The 19,254-nt window shown below is 39.6% G+C and overlaps 14 non-coding genes across 14 annotated transcripts; all 14 read left to right on the top strand.

Moving 5' to 3' along the window:
* The first annotated feature begins 3,617 nt into the window (after positions 1-3,617).
* trnag-ccc (transfer RNA glycine (anticodon CCC)) lies at positions 3,618-3,688 on the top strand. The gene has a single exon. It is a non-coding gene; the product is annotated as a tRNA-Gly (tRNA).
* Positions 3,689-4,898: 1,210 nt separating this feature from the next.
* Positions 4,899-4,969, top strand: trnag-gcc (transfer RNA glycine (anticodon GCC)). The gene has a single exon. It is a non-coding gene; the product is annotated as a tRNA-Gly (tRNA).
* A 253-nt stretch (positions 4,970-5,222) lies between these two features.
* Positions 5,223-5,293, top strand: trnag-gcc (transfer RNA glycine (anticodon GCC)). Its single transcript has one exon. It is a non-coding gene; the product is annotated as a tRNA-Gly (tRNA).
* A 547-nt stretch (positions 5,294-5,840) lies between these two features.
* Positions 5,841-5,911, top strand: trnag-gcc (transfer RNA glycine (anticodon GCC)). The gene has a single exon. It is a non-coding gene; the product is annotated as a tRNA-Gly (tRNA).
* A 254-nt stretch (positions 5,912-6,165) lies between these two features.
* trnag-ccc (transfer RNA glycine (anticodon CCC)) lies at positions 6,166-6,236 on the top strand. Its single transcript has one exon. It is a non-coding gene; the product is annotated as a tRNA-Gly (tRNA).
* Positions 6,237-6,489: 253 nt separating this feature from the next.
* On the top strand, positions 6,490-6,560 carry trnag-gcc (transfer RNA glycine (anticodon GCC)). The gene has a single exon. It is a non-coding gene; the product is annotated as a tRNA-Gly (tRNA).
* A 1,108-nt stretch (positions 6,561-7,668) lies between these two features.
* On the top strand, positions 7,669-7,739 carry trnag-gcc (transfer RNA glycine (anticodon GCC)). Its single transcript has one exon. It is a non-coding gene; the product is annotated as a tRNA-Gly (tRNA).
* Positions 7,740-13,903: 6,164 nt separating this feature from the next.
* Positions 13,904-13,974, top strand: trnag-gcc (transfer RNA glycine (anticodon GCC)). The gene has a single exon. It is a non-coding gene; the product is annotated as a tRNA-Gly (tRNA).
* Positions 13,975-14,874: 900 nt separating this feature from the next.
* On the top strand, positions 14,875-14,945 carry trnag-ccc (transfer RNA glycine (anticodon CCC)). Its single transcript has one exon. It is a non-coding gene; the product is annotated as a tRNA-Gly (tRNA).
* Positions 14,946-15,522: 577 nt separating this feature from the next.
* On the top strand, positions 15,523-15,593 carry trnag-gcc (transfer RNA glycine (anticodon GCC)). Its single transcript has one exon. It is a non-coding gene; the product is annotated as a tRNA-Gly (tRNA).
* Positions 15,594-16,140: 547 nt separating this feature from the next.
* trnag-gcc (transfer RNA glycine (anticodon GCC)) lies at positions 16,141-16,211 on the top strand. Its single transcript has one exon. It is a non-coding gene; the product is annotated as a tRNA-Gly (tRNA).
* Positions 16,212-16,465: 254 nt separating this feature from the next.
* On the top strand, positions 16,466-16,536 carry trnag-ccc (transfer RNA glycine (anticodon CCC)). The gene has a single exon. It is a non-coding gene; the product is annotated as a tRNA-Gly (tRNA).
* Positions 16,537-16,789: 253 nt separating this feature from the next.
* On the top strand, positions 16,790-16,860 carry trnag-gcc (transfer RNA glycine (anticodon GCC)). The gene has a single exon. It is a non-coding gene; the product is annotated as a tRNA-Gly (tRNA).
* Positions 16,861-17,968: 1,108 nt separating this feature from the next.
* On the top strand, positions 17,969-18,039 carry trnag-gcc (transfer RNA glycine (anticodon GCC)). Its single transcript has one exon. It is a non-coding gene; the product is annotated as a tRNA-Gly (tRNA).
* Positions 18,040-19,254: the final 1,215 nt, after the last annotated feature.

The raw sequence follows: 19,254 nt of genomic DNA, 5'->3' as shown, positions 1-19,254 counted from the left end.
TCAGCAAGTTAGACTTGTCACAGGCTTACCAACAGCTGGAGTTAGGAAAAGACTCAGAAAAGTATTTGACAATAAATACTCACAAAGGACTGTATGTGTATCATAGACTTTCATACGGAGTGTCCAGTGCTCCTTCCATATTTCAGAATGTGATGGACCAGATACTCCAAGGCTTGGAGCATGTCACCTGTTTTTTAGACGACATTCTGGTCACAGGAAAGACAAGAGCTGAACACCTGAGGAATCTGGAGGAGGTACTGAGCCGCCTGGAGAGCTACGGGGTAAGAGTGAAAAGAGCAAAATGTGATTTCATGCAGGAGAAAGTAGAATACCTGGGGCATCTGATAGATAAGGAGGGACTGCACCCCACTGCGACAAAAGTTGCAGCCATCGTTAATGCACCCCAGCCTACAAACGTCACAGAGCTACGGTCTTTTGTAGGACTATTAAACTATTATGGTCGGTTCATGGAAGACCTGTCGACGGTGCTGCAGCCGCTACATCAACTACTGAAGAAGGAAGTTGATTGGACATGGACTACTAAATGTGCAGCAGCATTCAAAGATGCAAAAGAACAGTTAGTAAAAAGCTCAGTAGTAGTGCACTATGACACCAAGAAACCCCTGAGATTAGCTTCCGATGCATCCCCTTATGGAATCGGGGCTGTCATATCTCACATAATGGAAAATGGAGATGAGAAACCGATCGCATTTGCATCGCGTACATTGACAGAGGCAGAAAGCAAATATAGTCAGATAGAGAAAGAGGCTTTGGCCATAATTTTTGGCGTGACTAAATTTCATAAATATTTATATGGCCGAAAGTTCAGTTTAATAACTGACCACAAGCCCCTTCTTGCTATTTTGGGACCCAAGTCTGAAATTCCCACTTTAGCTGCTCTGCGAATGCAGCGCTGGGCGCTGAGACTGATGGCTTATGACTACAGTATAGAGTAACGAACGTCAGCAGAAAATGCCAACGCAGATGCGTTATCTAGACTGCCGGGGAAGGAAAAGGATAACACCGCGGAGGAAAACAGCATCTTCTATTTCTCAGTAGTAGATGAGCTTCCCGTGCAAGCTACAGAGATTGCACAGAGCACTCTCAAGGACCCAGTCCTATGCAAAGTACTGGAGCTGACTCGGTCTGGATGGCCAAGTCAAAACAAGGACGAGAGACTGAAACCATACTTTTTCAGGAAAAATGAACTGTCGGTGGAACAAGGTTGCATATTGTGGGGAATTCGAGTTATCATTCCACCAGCACACCGAGAGCGACTACTGCATGATCTTCACCTAGGACACCCGGGAGGGTGCAGGATGAAGGCCTTGGCCAGGAGCTATTTGTGGTGGCTGCAGTTGGACAGTGACATAGAACATACAGTACAACAATGTGACGCCTGTCAGAGTGTGAGGAAACTACCTGCAACCGCACCTCTGCACGTCTGGAAATGGCCGACTAGAGTTTGGCAGAGAATACATATTGACTTTGCAGAGAAAGACCATCACCACTTTTTAGTACTAGTGGACAGTCATTCAAAATGGCTGGAGGTCATCGCCATGGCAACAACCACAGCAGCCAAAATGATTGAGGTGTTGCGGAATATTTTTTCTTCCTACGGGCTTCCTGAGGAGATTGTTTCTGACAACGGACCTCAATTCACTTCGCAGGAGTACAAAACATTCCTGCTGAGCAACGGAATAAAACAAACTTTGGTACCAGTTTACCATCCCGCTTCCAATGGAGCGGCAGAGCGAGCAGTTCAGACAGTGAAAGCATTACTGCTGAAACAAGTACTCGAGGAGAAGAAACAAAAGGTCACAATAACTATGCAGCACAGGCTAGCTAACTTCCTGATAGCATACAGGAGTACACCGCACACTGTTACAGGATGTGCACCAGCGGAACTGTTTTTAAAACGTCAAATCAGGACCAGGTTCAGCTTACTGAAACCAGATCTCGCTCGAGTGGTGGAAGCAAAACAAGAGAAGCAGAAACACTATCATGATAGAACCACCTCCAAGCTGAGACATCTGTCTGAGGGTGACTCAGTTCTGATCCGGAATTTCCGTGGAGGGAAGGAGAGGTGGACAAAAGGAACAGTGGAAAAGAGACTCGGACCAGTCACCTACCTGGTGTGGAATGGTGAGAGCCGACGCTCGATCCACATTGATCATCTGCTGTACAACCAACCGTCCAGACCAGAGACATTGGAGCTTCCGGATGAGCAGCTGGACATCACAAACAAGTACCCTGTGGTGGTTCACGCAGATGTGGGGGGGGAAAGGCACACCTAGGGCAGTAGGTGGTAGCCCGTACTCACCTGAAGAGACACGTGTAACATCTTCACCAGGCTCAGTGGCCTGTGACAAGACAGTTACACCTGACAACCGAGCAGTCAGTTCCCCAGAGGTGTGTGGGCGCAGGTACCCAGTGAGAGATAGAGCACCTCCGAAGCGACTGAATTTGTGATCGGTCAGTTGTGAGGAACGTCGTTCCTAAAATAAAAGAGTTCCTGTTCATACAAAAATGTGAAAAGAGTTCCTGAGATTGGAATGTCAAAGACTGGAATATTGAGTCTAATGGTTGTGTTAGCAGTAATAATTTAGTTACAAGTTGAGAAGTAAAATTATAAAAAGTTAATGAGGCAAAGATAATTGTGGGAGTTGAGTGCTAAGTCTAAATAGGAACTTCATAGTTAAAGGGGGAGGAGTGTAATATATTGATAATGATAGTTGCCTCGGGTTATGGAAGTGTGTTTAACCACGCCACCTGGAGCCGTGGGGTAGCACAGCGTAACCCGGACGTAGTAGTGTTGTGTGTCCGGTCTGTGTGTGTGGGTGTTGTTGGAGGTTTGCAATAAAGAGCTACACGTGTGTTAATCCTGGCTCCGCCGTCTATTGCTGTTATGGATATATTAACAGTTATATAATCTCCAAAGTTATTACAACATGGATTTTCAGTTTCAAAGCATTGATGGTTCAGTGGTGGAATTCTCGCTTGCCATGCGAGAGGCCTGGGTCCGATTCCCACTCAATGCAGTCCATTTTGAATGCCTGAAGCCAGAATAACAATTGACAATGCTCAATCAAGAAAACAATCTTTCTCAAAGTTTGTTAAACTAGATTTTCAAAGCAACCTTCCAACTTTGATAGTTTACGATTGATACAATTGATTTGAAGTCATAACGTAATAATATTGCCTTCTACTTTCGAATTTTAACAAAGGTGACCATTAACCTGTACATTCAACACAGCAAATTAAATCTTTTAACATGGATTTTCAGTTTCAAAGCATTGATGGTTCAGTGGTAGAAGTCTCGCTTGCCATGCGAGAGGCCTGGGTCCGATTCCCAGTCAATGCAGTCCATTTTGAATGCCTGAAGCCAGAATAACAATTGACAATGCTCAATCAAGAAAACAATCTTTCTCAAAGTTTGTTAAACTAGATTTTCAAAGCAACCTTCCAACTTTGATAGTTTACGATTGATACAATTGATTTGAAGTCATAACGTAATAATATTGCCTTCTACTTTAGAATTTTTTACAAAGGTGACCTTTAACCTGTACATTCAACACAGCAAATTAAATCTTTTAACATGGATTTTCAGTTTCAAAGCATTGATGGTTCAGTGGTAGAATTCTCACTTCCCATGTGAGAGGCCTGGGTCCGGTTCCCAGTCAATGCAGTCCATTTTGAATGCCTGAGGCCAGAATAACAATTGATAATACTCAATTATAGAAAACAATATTTCTCAAAGTTTGTTAAACTAGATTTTCAAAGCAACCTTCCAACTTAGATAGTTTACGATTGATACAATTGATTTGAAGTCATAATATAATGATATTGCCTTCTACTTTAGAATTTTAACAAAGGTGACCTTTAACCTGTACATTCAACACAGCAAATTAAATCTTTTAACATGGATTTTCAGTTTCAAAGCATTGATGGTTCAGTGGTAGAATTCTCGCTTGCCATGCGAGAGGCCTGAGTCCGATTCCCAGTCAATGCAGTCCATTTTGAATGCCTGAAGCCAGAATAACAATTGACAATGCTCAATCAAGAAAACAATCTTTCTCAAAGTTTGTTAAACTAGATTTTCAAAGCAACCTTCCAATTTTGATAGTTTACGATTGATACAATTGATTTGAAGTCATAACGTAATAATATTGCCTTCTACTTTAGAATTTTTTACAAAGGTGACCTTTAACCTGTACATTCAACACAGCAAATTAAATCTTTTAACATGGATTTGCAGTTTCAAAGCATTGATGGTTCAGTGGTAGAATTCTCGCTTGCCATGCGAGAGGCCTGGGTCCGATTTTCAGTAAATGCAGTCCATTTTGAATGCCTGAAGCCAGAATAACAATTGACAATGCTCAATCAAGAAAACAATCTTTCTCAAAGTTTGTTAAACTAGATTTTCAAAGCAACCTTCCAACTTTGATAGTTTACGATTGATACAATTGATTTGAAGTCATAACGTAATATTTAGAATTTTAACAAAGGTGACCTTTAACCTGTACATTCAACACAGCAAATTAAATCTTTTAACATGGCTGTACAGTTTCAAAGCATTGATGGTTCAGTGGTAGAATTTTCGCTTGCCATGCGAGAAGCCTGGGTCCGATTCCCAGTCAATGCAGTCCATTTTGAATGCCTGAAGCCAGAATAACAATTGACAATGCTCAATTATAGAAAACAATCTTTCTCAAAGTTTGTTAAACTAGATTTTCAAAGCAACCTTCCAACTTAGATAGTTTACGATTGATACAATTGATTTGAAGTCATAATGTAATGATATTGCCTTCTACTTTAGAATTTTAACAAAGGTGACCTTTAACCTGTACATTCAACACAGCAAATTAAATCTTTTAACATGGATTTTTAGTTTCAAAGCATTGATGGTTCAGTGGTAGAATTCTCGCTTGCCATGCGAGAGGCCTGGGTCCGATTCCCAGTCAATGCAGTCCATTTTGAATGCCTGAAGCCAGAATAACAATTGACAATGCTCAATCAAGAAAACAATCTTTCTCAAAGTTTGTTAAACTATATTTTCAAAGCAACCTTCCAACTTTGATAGTTTACGATTGATACAACTGATTTGAAGTCATAACGTAATAATATTGCCTTCTACTTTAGAACTTTTTACTAAGGTGACCTTTAACCTGTACATTCAACACAGCAAATTAAATCTTTTAACATGGACTTTCAGTTTCAAAGCATTGATGGTTCAGTGGTAGAATTCTCGCTTGCCATGCGAGAGGCCTGGGTCCGATTCCCAGTCAATGCAGTCCATTTTGAATGCCTGAAGCCAGAATAACAATTGACAATGCTCAATCAAGAAAACAATCTTTCTCAAAGTTTGTTAAACTAGATTTTCAAAGCAACCTTCCAACTTTGATAGTTGACGTTTGATACAATTGATTTGAAGTCATAACGTAATATTTAGAATTTTAACAAAGGTGACCTTTAACCTGTACATTCAACACAGCAAATTAAATCTTTTAACATGGCTATACAGTTTCAAAGCATTGATGGTTCAGTGGTAGAATTCTCACTTGCCATGCGAGAGGCCTGGGTCCGATTCCCAGTCAATGCAGTCCATTTTGAATGCCTGAAGCCAGAATAACAATTGACAATGCTCAATCAAGAAAACAATCTTTCTCAAAGTTTGTTAAACTAGATTTTCAAAGCAACCTTCCAACTTTGATAGTTTACGATTGATACAATTGATTTGAAGTCATAACGTAATATTTAGAATTTTAACAAAGGTGACCTTTAACCTGTACATTCAACACAGCAAATTAAATCTTTTAACATGGCTATTCAGTTTCAAAGCATTGATGGTTCAGTGGTAGAATTTTCGCTTGCCATGCGAGAGGCCTGGGTCCGATTCCCAGTCAATGCAGTCCATTTTGAATGCCTGAAGCCAGAATAACAATTGACAATGCTCAATTATAGAAAACAATCTTTCTCAAAGTTTGTTAAACTAGATTTTCAAAGCAACCTTCCAACTTTGATAGTTTACGATTGATACAATTGATTTGAAGTCATAACGTAATAATATTGCCTTCTACTTTAGAATTTTTTACAAAGGTGACCTTTAACCTGTACATTCAACACAGCAAATTAAATCTCTTAACATGGATTTTCAGTTTCAAAGCATTGATGGTTCAGTGGTAGAATTCTCACTTCCCATGTGAGAGGCCTGGGTCCGATTCCCAGTCAATGCAGTCCATTTTGAATGCCTGAGGCCAGAATAACAATTGATAATACTCAATTATAGAAAACAATATTTCTCAAAGTTTGTTAAACTAGATTTTCAAAGCAACCTTCCAACTTAGATAGTTTACGATTGATACAATTGATTTGAAGTCATAATGTAATGATATTGCCTTCTACTTTAGAATTTTAACAAAGGTGACCTTTAACCTGTACATTCAACACAGCAAATTAAATCTTTTAACATGGATTTTCAGTTTCAAAGCATTGATGGTTCAGTGGTAGAATTCTCGCTTGCCATGCGAGAGGCCTGGGTCCGATTCCCAGTCAATGCAGTCCATTTTGAATGCCTGAAGCCAGAATAACAATTGACAATGCTCAATCAAGAAAACAATCTTTCTCAAAGTTTGTTAAACTAGATTTTCAAAGCAACCTTCCAACTTTGATAGTTTACGATTGATACAACTGATTTGAAGTCATAACGTAATAATACAGACACTCCTCAACTTACGAACGCAATTGGTTCCGAGCGATTGTTCATAAGTTGAATTTGTTTGTAAGTTGATTTAGTGCTATATTTTGTATTATAATTTATGTTTAAGGCCTATATAAGTATATTGAAGGTTTATATAAGTGCATTTGTATGTTTAAGGCTTGTATAAGTAACACGCATTGGTTTGTACTGAAAAAAAAAACATTTAATAAAATGGAGAGAATATGTACAGTACTGTAGAGAGAGAGATAGATTTATGTATTAGAAACTGGCCAAAAGAAGCGACCTAATGACGATTGCACAGTTTTCTTCTTTTTTTCATCATAAATGATGCAGTAGCACTGTATGGCATCATTCAATTGATTTGCAAACTTTGTGCAACGTTCAATATTTGGGTCCTGCTGCTCGATCTTTCTGTTTATAAATGGTACTGAATGTGCAACGCTCACCACTTTCTGACGCGCATCAAGCTTTGTTATTATTGCCACTCGTTTCAAATGAAATGGCTTGCCTCTTCCTTGCAACTCCCTCAATAGAAGCCTTTAGCTTTTTACCAGCCATATTCAATATTGGATGCATGAGATATTTAATGATACAAATGAAAAAGGTTCTTTGCACACTGGAGATACATTCACGCACTTCCGCATTGCAACGAAGAAGGTAGATGCTGGGTGAGCTGAGCTCTCACAGCGCCAGGCGTCGGTATTAGCGGCGGAAAGAAGTACTACTCCGAAAAAGACGCGAAATACAAAATTGGACTTGCGAACATTTTTGGACTTAAACGCAATTTGCAGACATGTTCGTATGTACCGTTGTTCGTAAGTTGAATGTTCGTAAGTAGGGGAGCGTCTGTATTGCCTTCTACTTTAGAATTTTTTACAAAGGTGACCTTTAACCTGTACATTCAACACAGCAAATTAAATCTTTTAACATGGATTTTCAGTTTCAAAGCATTGATGGTTCAGTGGTAGAATTCTCGCTTGCCATGCGAGAGGCCTGGGTCCGATTCCCAGTCAATGCAGTCCATTTTGAATGCCTGAAGCCAGAATAACAATTGACAATGCTCAATCAAGAAAACAATCTTTCTCAAAGTTTGTTAAACTAGATTTTCAAAGCAACCTTCCAATTTTGATAGTTTACGATTGATACAATTGATTTGAAGTCATAACGTAATAATATTGCCTTCTACTTTAGAATTTTTTACAAAGGTGACCTTTAACCTGTACATTCAACACAGCAAATTAAATCTTTTAACATGGATTTGCAGTTTCAAAGCATTGATGGTTCAGTGGTAGAATTCTCGCTTGCCATGCGAGAGGCCTGGGTCCGATTCCCAGTAAATGCAGTCCATTTTGAATGCCTGAAGCCAGAATAACAATTGACAATGCTCAATCAAGAAAACAATCTTTCTCTAAGTTTGTTAAACTAGATTTTCAAAGCAACCTTCCAACTTTGATAGTTTACGATTGATACAATTGATTTGAAGTCATAACGTAATATTTAGAATTTTAACAAAGGTGACCTTTAACCTGTACATTCAACACAGCAAATTAAATCTTTTAACATGGCTATACAGTTTCAAAGCATTGATGGTTCAGTGGTAGAATTTTTGCTTGCCATGCGAGAAGCCTGGGTCCGATTCCCAGTCAATGCAGTCCATTTTGAATGCCTGAAGCCAGAATAACAATTGACAATGCTCAATTATAGAAAACAATCTTTCTCAAAGTTTGTTAAACTAGATTTTCAAAGCAACCTTCCAACTTTGATAGTTTACGATTGATACAATTGATTTGAAGTCATAACGTAATAATATTGCCTTCTACTTTAGAATTTTTTACAAAGGTGACCTTTAACCTGTACATTCAACACAGCAAATTAAATCTTTTAACATGGATTTTCAGTTTCAAAGCATTGATGGTCAGTGGTAGAATTCTCACTTCCCATGTGAGAGGCCTGGGTCCGATTCCCATTCAGTGCAGTCCATTTTGAATGCCTGAAGCCAGAATAACAATTGACAATGCTCAATTATAGAAAACAATCTTTCTCAAAGTTTGTTAAACTAGATTTTCAAAGCAACCTTCCAACTTTGATGGTTTACGATTGATACAATTGATTTGAAGTCATAATGTAATGATATTGCCTTCTACTTTAGAATTTTTTACAAAGGTGACCTTTAACCTGTACATTCAACACAGCAAATTAAATCTTTTAACATGTGTAATATATTGATAATGATAATTGCCTCGGGTTATGGAAGTGTGTTTAACCACGCCACCTGGAGCCGTGGGGTAGCACAGCGTAACCCGGACGTAGTAGTGTTGTGTGTCCGGTCTGTGTGTGCGGGTGTTGTTGGAGGTTTGCAATAAAGAGCTACACGTGTGTTAATCCTGGCTCCGCCGTCTATTGCTGTTATGGATATATTAACAGTTATATAATCTCCAAAGTTATTACAGTGGCGACGAGGATGGGATCCCTTTCCAGGCGGTAGGGATTAAAAGTTTCGGACGAGGAAATTAAGGCGTTACAAGGAGGTAACGTGACTTTGCAAACTAGCATTAGCAAGAGTTGCTAAGCTAACGGCGGCGCTGCATCATGGCCAGATTCTTTGGAAATCTCGGCGAATACGAAGAAGTTAAAGAAGATTTTGAATCTTACTTGGAACGTTTTGAGCAATGGATGATCATCAACGAAGTGGAGGAAGGTAAAAAAACCAACGTGTTCCTGTCTATAATAGGTGCAGAGGCCTACGGACTGTTGAAGGGCCTTTGCATACCAGAGAAGCCTAGTAGTCTCTCATATGAGGTGCTAAGTTGAAGATTAGCATCTCATTACAACCCGAAACCGCTGGTGATCGCGGAGCGATTCAAGTTTCAAAAGAGGAATCAGAGAGAGAACGAGTCGGTGTCGGATTATATTGTGGCGTTGAAGCAGCTATCCAGCCACTGCGAATTTGGTCTCCATTTGGACGAAGCAATGAGAGACAGATTTGTTTGTGGATTGAGAGTGGAAGCTATTCAGAGAAGATTACTCACGGAGCAAGATCTAACATTTAAAAAAACATGCGAACTGTCGTTATCCATGGAAATGGCATCAAAGAATACGTTGGAGTTCGCTAGCAAAATGGAAGAACCTGCCACATTAAATAAGATTGACCAGGAAAAGACAAGCAAAAGTGCGTGGAAATACCAACCAGCCACCAGCGATTGGAAAAGTAAAACCACAAGTGGAAAATTCAGACCACAGAGAAGAGAAAATCACCAACCCTGTTACAGATGTGGACTAAGCAACCACGCCGCTCAGGAATGCAGGTATAAAGGAGAGACATGTTACAAGTGTTCAAAAGGAGGACACATAGCAAGGATGTGTAAAACGAAAAGTTGGCAAGGACACACACAGTATGTAAAAGGAAATCAAAATGAGACAACAGGAAGTGTGGATGATGAACGGTGGGAGTCATATCGCTTGAATGCCGTGTATCCCACAAATGCTGTCGGGAATTGGAGGAAGGAAATGACAGTACAGGTCATATTAGAAGGAACTCCTCTAGAGATGCAACTGGACACAGAGGCAGCTGTAACACTTGTTTCGGAAATAGTGTATAAGAAGCATCTCTCTCATCTGCCTTTGGAAGTAAGTAAAGTGCAGCTGTCAACTTTTTCCGGAGAGAACATTCCTTTGATGGGACAAGTGACGGCCAAGGTAAAATATGGAACCCAGGGTGGGGAGCTACCATTAGTGATCGTAAAAGGTGACAGACCAGCCCTACTTGGCCGTAACTGGCTCAAAAACTTCAAACTGGACTGGGCACGCATCTTCTCAGTTATACCAGCAAGGGGCGGTAACGACGCAGATGTGGATACAGTGTTGCAGAGACACAAAGCAGTGTTTGCTGAGGAGTTGGGCACTATTCGGAATTTTAAGGCCAACATTACAGTAAAGCCAAATACCAAACCGATCTTCAGGAAGGCCAGACCAGTGCCATATGCATTAAAGAATGCAGTTGAGACTGAGTTAAATCGCCTAGAGAAAGCTGGCATTATCTCAAAGAAAGAACATAGTCAGTGGGCCGCGCCCATAGTAGTGGTACCCAAAGCAGACAAGTCAATTTGTATCTGTGGAGACTATAAGGTCACAGTAAATCAAAGTGTGGAAGAGGAGACCTATCCACTATCAAACGTGGAAGACCTTTTTGCCACCCTAGCTGGAGGCATTCTTTTCAGCAAGTTAGACTTGTCACAGGCTTACCAACAGCTGGAGTTAGGAAAAGACTCAGAAAAGTATTTGACAATAAATACTCACAAAGGACTGTATGTGTATCATAGACTTTCATACGGAGTGTCCAGTGCTCCTTCCATATTTCAGAATGTGATGGACCAGATACTCCAAGGCTTGGAGCATGTCACCTGTTTTTTAGACGACATTCTGGTCACAGGAAAGACAAGAGCTGAACACCTGAGGAATCTGGAGGAGGTACTGAGCCGCCTGGAGAGCTACGGGGTAAGAGTGAAAAGAGCAAAATGTGATTTCATGCAGGAGAAAGTAGAATACCTGGGGCATCTGATAGATAAGGAGGGACTGCACCCCACTGCGACAAAAGTTGCAGCCATCGTTAATGCACCCCAGCCTACAAACGTCACAGAGCTACGGTCTTTTCTAGGACTATTAAACTATTATGGTCGGTTCATGGAAGACCTGTCGACGGTGGTGCAGCCGCTACATCAACTACTGAAGAAGGAAGTTGATTGGACATGGACTACTAAATGTGCAGCAGCATTCAAAGATGCAAAAGAACAGTTAGTAAAAAGCTCAGTAGTAGTGCACTATGACACCAAGAAACCCCTGAGATTAGCTTCCGATGCATCCCCTTATGGAATCGGGGCTGTCATATCTCACATAATGGAAAATGGAGATGAGAAACCGATCGCATTTGCATCGCGTACATTGACAGAGGCAGAAAGCAAATATAGTCAGATAGAGAAAGAGGCTTTGGCCATAATTTTTGGCGTGACTAAATTTCATAAATATTTATATGGCCGAAAGTTCAGTTTAATAACTGACCACAAGCCCCTTCTTGCTATTTTGGGACCCAAGTCTGAAATTCCCACTTTAGCTGCTCTGCGAATGCAGCGCTGGGCGCTGAGACTGATGGCTTATGACTACAGTATAGAGTAACGAACGTCAGCAGAAAATGCCAACGCAGATGCGTTATCTAGACTGCCGGGGAAGGAAAAGGATAACACCGCGGAGGAAAACAGCATCTTCTATTTCTCAGTAGTAGATGAGCTTCCCGTGCAAGCTACAGAGATTGCACAGAGCACTCTCAAGGACCCAGTCCTATGCAAAGTACTGGAGCTGACTCGGTCTGGATGGCCAAGTCAAAACAAGGACGAGAGACTGAAACCATACTTTTTCAGGAAAAATGAACTGTCGGTGGAACAAGGTTGCATATTGTGGGGAATTCGAGTTATCATTCCACCAGCACACCGAGAGCGACTACTGCATGATCTTCACCTAGGACACCCGGGAGGGTGCAGGATGAAGGCCTTGGCCAGGAGCTATTTGTGGTGGCTGCAGTTGGACAGTGACATAGAACATACAGTACAACAATGTGACGCCTGTCAGAGTGTGAGGAAACTACCTGCAACCGCACCTCTGCACGTCTGGAAATGGCCGACTAGAGTTTGGCAGAGAATACATATTGACTTTGCAGAGAAAGACCATCACCACTTTTTAGTACTAGTGGACAGTCATTCAAAATGGCTGGAGGTCATCGCCATGGCAACAACCACAGCAGCCAAAATGATTGAGGTGTTGCGGAATATTTTTTCTTCCTACGGGCTTCCTGAGGAGATTGTTTCTGACAACGGACCTCAATTCACTTCGCAGGAGTACAAAACATTCCTGCTGAGCAACGGAATAAAACAAACTTTGGTACCAGTTTACCATCCCGCTTCCAATGGAGCGGCAGAGCGAGCAGTTCAGACAGTGAAAGCATTACTGCTGAAACAAGTACTCGAGGAGAAGAAACAAAAGGTCACAATAACTATGCAGCACAGGCTAGCTAACTTCCTGATAGCATACAGGAGTACACCGCACACTGTTACAGGATGTGCACCAGCGGAACTGTTTTTAAAACGTCAAATCAGGACCAGGTTCAGCTTACTGAAACCAGATCTCGCTCGAGTGGTGGAAGCAAAACAAGAGAAGCAGAAACACTATCATGATAGAACCACCTCCAAGCTGAGACATCTGTCTGAGGGTGACTCAGTTCTGATCCGGAATTTCCGTGGAGGGAAGGAGAGGTGGACAAAAGGAACAGTGGAAAAGAGACTCGGACCAGTCACCTACCTGGTGTGGAATGGTGAGAGCCGACGCTCGATCCACATTGATCATCTGCTGTACAACCAACCGTCCAGACCAGAGACATTGGAGCTTCCGGATGAGCAGCTGGACATCACAAACAAGTACCCTGTGGTGGTTCACGCAGATGTGGGGGGGAAAGGCACACCTAGGGCAGTAGGTGGTAGCCCGTACTCACCTGAAGAGACACGTGTAACATCTTCACCAGGCTCAGTGGCCTGTGACAAGACAGTTACACCTGACAACCGAGCAGTCAGTTCCCCAGAGGTGTGTGGGCGCAGGTACCCAGTGAGAGATAGAGCACCTCCGAAGCGACTGAATTTGTGATCGGTCAGTTGTGAGGAACGTCGTTCCTAAAATAAAAGAGTTCCTGTTCATACAAAAATGTGAAAAGAGTTCCTGAGATTGGAATGTCAAAGACTGGAATATTGAGTCTAATGGTTGTGTTAGCAGTAATAATTTAGTTACAAGTTGAGAAGTAAAATTATAAAAAGTTAATGAGGCAAAGATAATTGTGGGAGTTGAGTGCTAAGTCTAAATAGGAACTTCATAGTTAAAGGGGGAGGAGTGTAATATATTGATAATGATAGTTGCCTCGGGTTATGGAAGTGTGTTTAACCACGCCACCTGGAGCCGTGGGGTAGCACAGCGTAACCCGGACGTAGTAGTGTTGTGTGTCCGGTCTGTGTGTGTGGGTGTTGTTGGAGGTTTGCAATAAAGAGCTACACGTGTGTTAATCCTGGCTCCGCCGTCTATTGCTGTTATGGATATATTAACAGTTATATAATCTCCAAAGTTATTACAACATGGATTTTCAGTTTCAAAGCATTGATGGTTCAGTGGTAGAATTCTCGCTTGCCATGCGAGAGGCCTGGGTCCGATTCCCAGTCAATGCAGTCCATTTTGAATGCCTGAAGCCAGAATAACAAATGACAATGCTCAATCAAGAAAACAATCTTTCTCAAAGTTTGTTAAACTAGATTTTCAAAGCAACCTTCCAACTTTGATAGTTTACGATTGATACAATTGATTTGAAGTCAAAATGTAATAATATTGCCTTCTACTTTAGAATTTTTTACAAAGGTGACCTTTAACCTGTACATTCAACACAGCAAATTAAATCTTTTAACATGGATTTTCAGATTCAAAGCATTGATGGTTCAGTGGTAGAATTCTTGCTTGCCATGCGAGAGGCCTGGGTCCGATTCCCAGTCAATGCAGTCCATTTTGAATGCCTGAAGCCAGAATAACAATTGACAATGCTCAATCAAGAAAACAATCTTTCTCAAAGTTTGTTAAACTAGATTTTCAAAGCAACCTTCCAACTTTGATAGTTTACGATTGATACAATTGATTTGAAGTCATAACGTAATAATATTGCCTTCTACTTTCGAATTTTAACAAAGGTGACCATTAACCTGTACATTCAACACAGCAAATTAAATCTTTTAACATGGATTTTCAGTTTCAAAGCATTGATGGTTCAGTGGTAGAAGTCTCGCTTGCCATGCGAGAGGCCTGGGTCCGATTCCCAGTCAATGCAGTCCATTTTGAATGCCTGAAGCCAGAATAACAATTGACAATGCTCAATCAAGAAAACAATCTTTCTCAAAGTTTGTTAAACTAGATTTTCAAAGCAACCTTCCAACTTTGATAGTTTACGATTGATACAATTGATTTGAAGTCATAACGTAATAATATTGCCTTCTACTTTAGAATTTTTTACAAAGGTGACCTTTAACCTGTACATTCAACACAGCAAATTAAATCTTTTAACATGGATTTTCAGTTTCAAAGCATTGATGGTTCAGTGGTAGAATTCTCACTTCCCATGTGAGAGGCCTGGGTCCGGTTCCCAGTCAATGCAGTCCATTTTGAATGCCTGAGGCCAGAATAACAATTGATAATACTCAATTATAGAAAACAATATTTCTCAAAGTTTGTTAAACTAGATTTTCAAAGCAACCTTCCAACTTAGATAGTTTACGATTGATACAATTGATTTGAAGTCATAATATAATGATATTGCCTTCTACTTTAGAATTTTAACAAAGGTGACCTTTAACCTGTACATTCAACACAGCAAATTAAATCTTTTAACATGGATTTTCAGTTTCAAAGCATTGATGGTTCAGTGGTAGAATTCTCGCTTGCCATGCGAGAGGCCTGAGTCCGATTCCCAGTCAATGCAGTCCATTTTGAATGCCTGAAGCCAGAATAACAATTGACAATGCTCAATCAAGAAAACAATCTTTCTCAAAGTTTGTTAAACTAGATTTTCAAAGCAACCTTCCAATTTTGATAGTTTACGATTGATACAATTGATTTGAAGTCATAACGTAATAATATTGCCTTCTACTTTAGAATTTTTTACAAAGGTGACCTTTAACCTGTACATTCAACACAGCAAATTAAATCTTTTAACATGGATTTGCAGTTTCAAAGCATTGATGGTTCAGTGGTAGAATTCTCGCTTGCCATGCGAGAGGCCTGGGTCCGATTCCCAGTCAATGCAGTCCATTTTGAATGCCTGAAGCCAGAATAACAATTGACAATGCTCAATCAAGAAAACAATCTTTCTCAAAGTTTGTTAAACTAGATTTTCAAAGCAACCTTCCAACTTTGATAGTTGACGTTTGATACAATTGATTTGAAGTCATAACGTAATATTTAGAATTTTAACAAAGGTGACCTTTAACCTGTACATTCAACACAGCAAATTAAATCTTTTAACATGGCTATACAGTTTCAAAGCATTGATGGTTCAGTGGTAGAATTCTCACTTGCCATGCGAGAGGCCTGGGTCCGATTCCCAGTCAATGCAGTCCATTTTGAATGCCTGAAGCCAGAATAACAATTGACAATGCTCAATCAAGAAAACAATCTTTCTCAAAGTTTGTTAAACTAGATTTTCAAAGCAACCTTCCAACTTTGATAGTTTACGATTGATACAATTGATTTGAAGTCATAACGTAATATTTAGAATTTTAACAAAGGTGACCTTTAACCTGTACATTCAACACAGCAAATTAAATCTTTTAACATGGCTATTCAGTTTCAAAGCATTGATGGTTCAGTGGTAGAATTTTCGCTTGCCATGCGAGAGGCCTGGGTCCGATTCCCAGTCAATGCAGTCCATTTTGAATGCCTGAAGCCAGAATAACAATTGACAATGCTCAATTATAGAAAACAATCTTTCTCAAAGTTTGTTAAACTAGATTTTCAAAGCAACCTTCCAACTTTGATAGTTTACGATTGATACAATTGATTTGAAGTCATAACGTAATAATATTGCCTTCTACTTTAGAATTTTTTACAAAGGTGACCTTTAACCTGTACATTCAACACAGCAAATTAAATCTCTTAACATGGATTTTCAGTTTCAAAGCATTGATGGTTCAGTGGTAGAATTCTCACTTCCCATGTGAGAGGCCTGGGTCCGATTCCCAGTCAATGCAGTCCATTTTGAATGCCTGAGGCCAGAATAACAATTGATAATACTCAATTATAGAAAACAATATTTCTCAAAGTTTGTTAAACTAGATTTTCAAAGCAACCTTCCAACTTAGATAGTTTACGATTGATACAATTGATTTGAAGTCATAATGTAATGATATTGCCTTCTACTTTAGAATTTTAACAAAGGTGACCTTTAACCTGTACATTCAACACAGCAAATTAAATCTTTTAACATGGATTTTCAGTTTCAAAGCATTGATGGTTCAGTGGTAGAATTCTCGCTTGCCATGCGAGAGGCCTGGGTCCGATTCCCAGTCAATGCAGTCCATTTTGAATGCCTGAAGCCAGAATAACAATTGACAATGCTCAATCAAGAAAACAATCTTTCTCAAAGTTTGTTAAACTAGATTTTCAAAGCAACCTTCCAACTTTGATAGTTTACGATTGATACAACTGATTTGAAGTCATAACGTAATAATACAGACACTCCTCAACTTACGAACGCAATTGGTTCCGAGCGATTGTTCATAAGTTGAATTTGTTTGTAAGTTGATTTAGTGCTATATTTTGTATTATAATTTATGTTTAAGGCCTATATAAGTATATTGAAGGTTTATATAAGTGCATTTGTATGTTTAAGGCTTGTATAAGTAACACGCATTGGTTTGTACTGAAAAAAAAAACATTTAATAAAATGGAGAGAATATGTACAGTACTGTAGAGAGAGAGATAGATTTATGTATTAGAAACTGGCCAAAAGAAGCGACCTAATGACGATTGCACAGTTTTCTTCTTTTTTTCATCATAAATGATGCAGTAGCACTGTATGGCATCATTCAATTGATTTGCAAACTTTGTGCAACGTTCAATATTTGGGTCCTGCTGCTCGATCTTTCTGTTTATAAATGGTACTGAATGTGCAACGCTCACCACTTTCTGACGCGCATCAAGCTTTGTTATTATTGCCACTCGTTTCAAATGAAATGGCTTGCCTCTTCCTTGCAACTCCCTCAATAGAAGCCTTTAGCTTTTTACCAGCCATATTCAATATTGGATGCATGAGATATTTAATGATACAAATGAAAAAGGTTCTTTGCACACTGGAGATACATTCACGCACTTCCGCATTGCAACGAAGAAGGTAGATGCTGGGTGAGCTGAGCTCTCACAGCGCCAGGCGTCGGTATTAGCGGCGGAAAGAAGTACTACTCCGAAAAAGACGCGAAATACAAAATTGGACTTGCGAACATTTTTGGACTTAAACGCAATTTGCAGACATGTTCGTATGTACCGTTGTTCGTAAGTTGAATGTTCGTAAGTAGGGGAGCGTCTGTATTGCCTTCTACTTTAGAATTTTTTACAAAGGTGACCTTTAACCTGTACATTCAACACAGCAAATTAAATCTTTTAACATGGATTTTCAGTTTCAAAGCATTGATGGTTCAGTGGTAGAATTCTCGCTTGCCATGCGAGAGGCCTGGGTCCGATTCCCAGTCAATGCAGTCCATTTTGAATGCCTGAAGCCAGAATAACAATTGACAATGCTCAATCAAGAAAACAATCTTTCTCAAAGTTTGTTAAACTAGATTTTCAAAGCAACCTTCCAATTTTGATAGTTTACGATTGATACAATTGATTTGAAGTCATAACGTAATAATATTGCCTTCTACTTTAGAATTTTTTACAAAGGTGACCTTTAACCTGTACATTCAACACAGCAAATTAAATCTTTTAACATGGATTTGCAGTTTCAAAGCATTGATGGTTCAGTGGTAGAATTCTCGCTTGCCATGCGAGAGGCCTGGGTCCGATTCCCAGTAAATGCAGTCCATTTTGAATGCCTGAAGCCAGAATAACAATTGACAATGCTCAATCAAGAAAACAATCTTTCTCTAAGTTTGTTAAACTAGATTTTCAAAGCAACCTTCCAACTTTGATAGTTTACGATTGATACAATTGATTTGAAGTCATAACGTAATATTTAGAATTTTAACAAAGGTGACCTTTAACCTGTACATTCAACACAGCAAATTAAATCTTTTAACATGGCTATACAGTTTCAAAGCATTGATGGTTCAGTGGTAGAATTTTTGCTTGCCATGCGAGAAGCCTGGGTCCGATTCCCAGTCAATGCAGTCCATTTTGAATGCCTGAAGCCAGAATAACAATTGACAATGCTCAATTATAGAAAACAATCTTTCTCAAAGTTTGTTAAACTAGATTTTCAAAGCAACCTTCCAACTTTGATAGTTTACGATTGATACAATTGATTTGAAGTCATAACGTAATAATATTGCCTTCTACTTTAGAATTTTTTACAAAGGTGACCTTTAACCTGTACATTCAACACAGCAAATTAAATCTTTTAACATGGATTTTCAGTTTCAAAGCATTGATGGTCAGTGGTAGAATTCTCACTTCCCATGTGAGAGGCCTGGGTCCGATTCCCATTCAGTGCAGTCCATTTTGAATGCCTGAAGCCAGAATAACAATTGACAATGCTCAATTATAGAAAACAATCTTTCTCAAAGTTTGTTAAACTAGATTTTCAAAGCAACCTTCCAACTTTGATGGTTTACGATTGATACAATTGATTTGAAGTCATAATGTAATGATATTGCCTTCTACTTTAGAATTTTTTACAAAGGTGACCTTTAACCTGTACATTCAACACAGCAAATTAAATCTTTTAACATGTGTAATATATTGATAATGAT

This window comes from Stigmatopora argus, chromosome 8, assembly GCF_051989625.1.
Source record: "Stigmatopora argus isolate UIUO_Sarg chromosome 8, RoL_Sarg_1.0, whole genome shotgun sequence".
NCBI classification, from domain to species: Eukaryota; Metazoa; Chordata; class Actinopteri; order Syngnathiformes; family Syngnathidae; genus Stigmatopora; species Stigmatopora argus.
The sequence above is the reverse complement of the archived record's forward strand: the minus strand, read 5'-3'. Positions and strand labels throughout refer to the sequence as shown.